We start from the raw sequence: 5498 nt of genomic DNA, 5'->3' as shown, positions 1-5498 counted from the left end.
AACCGGAAGCGGCGCGGCGCAGTGACGTCAGAGTCAGCGCCCGCCTGGCCGCCCCTCGCCCCCTTTGGACTGGCACTTTTGTCGCCTTCAGACTGCCCCACTCCTTCACTGCTCTTGGCTTCTTACCCAACCTCCAAAACCGCAGAATAAGGTGGTATCTTAAAGTGCCTAAGCTCCTGTCAACCTGCTCTCCAACCAAAGAGCAAAACCACGTTCTCTCCCAGCACAGTGGCACAGAGGATGCTTACGTACGTTGAATGTACCAATACACAAAGCCATTACTGGTAGTGAGCAAAATGAATTTGAAACAAGCAGATTTTTGTCTTCGCTTTTCAGGTTGGTAATTTTAAATGTCCAGGTGTTGGCTAGGGTGTTGGGAATCAGCCCTCTCAAACACCGTTTGGTTAAAAATCTGTCCCACAGACTATGTAGCAACACCACTTACAGAAATTTAATTTTGAAAAATACTCAAAGAGGGTGCTACGAAAATGTGTTCCGGGTAGAAAATCAGAGACAAAGAGCAAGCGTGGAAACAAACACAGCTTCTGGAATGACGACAAGAACGTGGGATGAAATCGGTAGGATGCCCTAGAAAAGAGCCTCGGCAGAGCCGCTTAATGAGCTAATGAGTTCACTCGAGGGAACTCCCCCACTCAGGTGTGACTTTCAGAGTTAGCCTTGCCCCGGGGGGGCTGTGGCTTTTAGAAGAGGTAAAATAAGGATTAAATTGTGACACTTTCTCTTAACTGGGATCAAACAAGCTTCTGTCCTTGTTATTTCACTAAGAAGCTGGGCATTTCCCTGCAACCTGAATGAATCCACACTTCCCTCACTTTGCCAATAATCCACTACAACAAATTAATTTCAAGTAATAGTGGGCTCTATGTGGAATTTCACTTGTAGAGTATAAGTAAAAATGTTTGGGAAAGGGTAAAGCAGTTCTCGCAATCCTCTTCTTGCCATGATTCTTTTTCTTCTGCATTCTTTACAATGTTAATTTGTGGGCGATTTTTTGGACCCTATAGGTGAGGATGTGCAAGAAAAAAAAGGCAAATATGCAGTTTGGCAGGCCATGACCTACATCTCATCGTGTGAGAAGTAACACGGAATGTTTTGCTAAATTATATTGATCACAGGGCTAAAAGAGGTTAAAGAACTTTTAAGTTTAATGAGGTTAAAAACAGATCATCAAAGGTGCAGTACTATATACAATAGGATCCACTTGTGCAAACAAAAAAAACCCAGCTCACCCACAGGTGTACAGATGATTCAGGGGGTGTTTGGGAACATTGAAGGGAGAGGTGGTAAGAGTCTGTTTACTTTCCAACTCAGAGGGAGGATATTTTATAATTTTAAAAATGAAACAATGTTTATAACTCAATAAAAAAATTATGGAAAATAAAAAAAAATCCAACTCACATATATGCTTGTACATTCTACAGAAAATGTATAAGATACACACAAAACTGGTATCAGTGGCTGCTTCTAGTGAGGGGCTCTAGAAGTCTGGGGTGGGAGGAAACTTCCTTTTCATTGTGTACACTTTACCCTTTGAAAATTTTTTCAATGTGCATGTTTTCCCTTTAAAATTGTATTTCAAACAAACAAGAAAGGGAATACTATAATAGACATCTAGATTCCCAACTCAGGGCTTAAGAAATAAAACAATTAAGATTCAAATGAAGCCCCTGCATTGCCATCCCAAGAGAGAGAAGCTTTTAGTATGTATAGCTTTTTCTATCAAAAAACGAACAAAAAAACCCCAGGTACTTCCCTGGTGGCACAGTGGTTAAGAATCCACCTGCCAATGCAGGGGACACAGGTTCCATCTCTGGGCCAAGAAGATCCCACATGCCGCGTAGCAACTAAGCCCGTGTGCCACAACTACTGAGCCTGCGTGCCACAACTACTGAAGTCCGTGCACCTAAAGCTTGAGCTCTGCAGCAAGAGAAGCCACTTCAATGAGAAGCCACCTCAGTGAGAAGCCAGAGGGCCACATGGAAGAGTAGCCCCCGCTCCCCACAACTAGAGAAAGCCCATGCGCAGCAACGAAAACCAAACACAGCCAATAAATAAATAAATATATAAAAAAAAAAAACTTAAAAATAAGCCCCAGGATTCTAGACTTCCCTATGTCCACCCCCAACACCTACACAATGTGAGACTCCTGATAAGAAGGAAACTGGTTTCCAAAGTGGGGTGTGGAGAGAGGCATCCGGGGAATAAGAGCACCTGGATTTGAATTCATCCTCCCGCATTTACTCCCACATGACCTTAGGCAGCCTCTGTCTCCACTAAAATCATGACAGGCATCCATCTCACGGCTTCAATGATCCAGTGACAGACATCACAAGGTTAAGCGCCATCGGCCCAGTGCCCGGCCTATGGTGAAGGCTTGATTAAATATAAGGTGTGTTATTATTACTCCTGTTCTCCCTTCCTCCCGGCCCGGGGTGGGGGTGATGAAGACGCGTAAATGTGGAAAGTAGGGTCTGGTTTCTACCCTCAAAGATACTCACGTCGCCCACAGGAAGAGCGAGCGGAAAGCGCTCTAGAGGCCGGCCTCGGACCCAGCCAGCAGCCCCAGCCATCGCCCCTCAGCATGGCGGTTACCTACACCAACCGCTGCTCACAGGCCGAGCCTCGCTGGCGGAGGCCTGGAAGCCTGGCCCGCCAGCCAATCAGAGGAGGGGCTGGCAAGCCTGGCGCATGCGCACCAAAGTGCCTAGGGATTGAGCTCTTTTTTATTTTTTTCGCTCCCTTTGAACTTTTCAAACTGAGTTATGTTTTGCTGAATGTCAGGCTTCCTCCTCAGGTTGGGAACTCCGTAAGGACAGGGCAGTGTGTGTGCTCCTTAATCTTGATCCCTAGGGTCTAACGCATAATAGACATTTGGTGAACAAATAGAGAAGGAAAGCACATCGCCCCTCCCATCAAACTATTTTAACTTATTTTTATTTTTTTGGCTGCCCTGTGCAGCATACGGGATCTTAGTTCCAGGAACCCATGCTCCCTGCAGTGTTAAGTGTGGAGTCTTAACCAGTGGACTGCTAGGGAAGTCCCTGTGATCAAACTTTTTAATATTTGCCTCTGAACAAATAGGTGAAGAAGCTCATTCTTTAGGCCACTGCTGCTCCAAGTGTGATCCCCCAGCAGTAGCATAGTAGCACCTGGGAGCTTATTAGAAATTCAGAATCTCAGGCTTCACTCCAGACCTACTAAATCAGGATCTGCATTTTAAGATCCTCAGTGATTCCTATAGTACGTCATGGTCTGAAAATAACTCTTCAGTCACTCCCATTTGACCAGATAGCAAATAAATGAACATTCAAAGTCCACTTTATAGATGATAAAAGTAGGTTAGGTGTCATGAAAGAGTTAGACTACATCCTACCAAAACTAAGTATTTCAGCTGTATTATCTTGAGCCCCTATCATCCTCATGCCCCCAATTAGCCCAGAATAAGTTAGAAGTTTCCTAAAATAGACAATTTGCATGTTGCATTAAGATAGTTTTCCTTCTATTATATAGTTGACTTTATCTGCCAGGGGAAAATATCATCGAGAACTGGGTAATTATCTGAATAATTCATGTAGAAAATTCATTTTTAGAAGAATGTGACTTTTGGGCTTCAACAATTTCTCTTCATGTGTACTGAACCAATCATTGGGTGCAAAAAACACATTTTAAAAATCTATCTCCAATTATTTTGTTAATGAAGGTGCTATCCTAACAGCAACAACTGTGGAAACATGGCTAAGTTATTAAGGCTACAACCAATATTACTTTACTTTGAAAGTACAGTTTGTACAGTTTTGGCTCTCCATCTTAAATGTGCTGGTACAAACGTTGGTACAAAAAGTGCTGGTACAACAACTATTTCCCAGGTTGTTGTGACTAAATATGCTATTTTGAGCCAATCAGAACAGTTATCTCTCTTGGTTTTGACCTTAGCTGTCTTGTTTTAAAAAATAAATTTGCTTATTTATTGGCTGCATTAAGTCTTCGTTGCTGCACATGGGCTTTCTCTAGTTGTGGTGAGCAGGGGCGGGGGCTACTCTGTTGGGTGCGCGGGCTTCTCATTGCAGTGGCTTCTCTTGCTGCAGCGCACGGGCTCTAGGGGCGTGGGCTTCAGTAGTTGTGGCACATAGACTCAATAGTTGTGGCCCACGGGCTCTAGAGCACAGGCTCAAACCCATGTCCCCTGCATTGGCAGGCAGATTCTTAACCACTGTGCCACCAGAGAAGTCCCTTAGCTGTCAACTTCTGGGTGTCTAAGTTTCCTCAGCTGTTAATAGCAGGTAATAAAAGTAACTCATTATAAGGTTGTTGTGAGGATCTGTGTCTGCTGCATACTAAGTGCTCAACAAGTGTGAGCTGTGATGATTATTAATGCTTTTCTGTGAACTGGGAAGTTAAGTGACTTTTTACTAGCTTTTGAGCTTGACCTTCTATTTGTGTAGCATGCTCTTTTACATAAAAAGAGTAAAAATTTTTCTGCAATATTGAAACCAAGCAGGACTCTGTAGGAAATGGGCTTCATTCAGCCTCCTTGACAGTCCGTGAATTCCAAAGGGCATATTCAAACAGTTGCTAATCAGCCAAGGGAGGGAATGCAGAAACAAGAGAAAAGCAGTCTAGAAACAATAGGGCAGCCTTGGGGTCAGGTCCTAGAATGTATATGTATATGTATATTCCTCCTCAAGGAATATACATACAATATCTTTGAGTTCTTCTGCAGGAACCGAGCACCCCCGCCCCAGGTGGAGGATGGTAACTTCAAGGTGAGTGCAAGATTCCCGGATCACCACCCCGTTACCTCACCAACAACCAATCAGAAGAAAGTCACACACCCTACAGCCCTCATCCCAAATTTTGCCATAAAAACTCCCCTAAACCATAGGGGAGTTTGGAGTTTTTGAGCACCAGTCACTTATTCTCCTTGCTTATCCCTGCAATAAAACTTTCTCTGCTCCCAAACCCCACATTTTGGGTTGTTTGGCCTCACTGTGCATCGCACATATGAACTTGTGTTCTGTAACATCTTTAACCCAGTTATGACCAGCAGCACAATCTTATACCCTTGTATTTATTTATCTTTTTAAATTTGTAAAAAATTTTTAATGTTTATTTATTTATTTATTGGCTGTGTTGGGTCTTTGATGCTGCACACCAGCATTCTCAGGTTGCAGTGAGCAGGGGCTACTACTCGTTGCAGTGTGCAGGATCCTCATTGTGGTGGCTTCTCGCTGTGGAGCATGTGCTTGAGGCACATGGGCTTCAGTAGTTGCAGCACACGGGACTCAATAGTTGCGGCACATGGCTTAGTTGCTCCACGGCATGTGGGATCTTCTTAGAGCAGGGATCGAACCCATGTCCCCTGCATTGGCAAGTGGATTCTCAACCACTGTGCCACCTAGGAAGTCCCTACTCTTGTATTTAGATATACAAGATGATGTAGGTTAATAGTGGAGAGGTTTAGATCACGGGCTTTGGAG

The sequence above is a fragment of the Hippopotamus amphibius genome, chromosome 16 (assembly GCF_030028045.1).
Source record: "Hippopotamus amphibius kiboko isolate mHipAmp2 chromosome 16, mHipAmp2.hap2, whole genome shotgun sequence".
NCBI lineage: Eukaryota > Metazoa > Chordata > Mammalia > Artiodactyla > Hippopotamidae > Hippopotamus > Hippopotamus amphibius.
Note: the sequence above shows the minus strand (reverse complement) of the source record.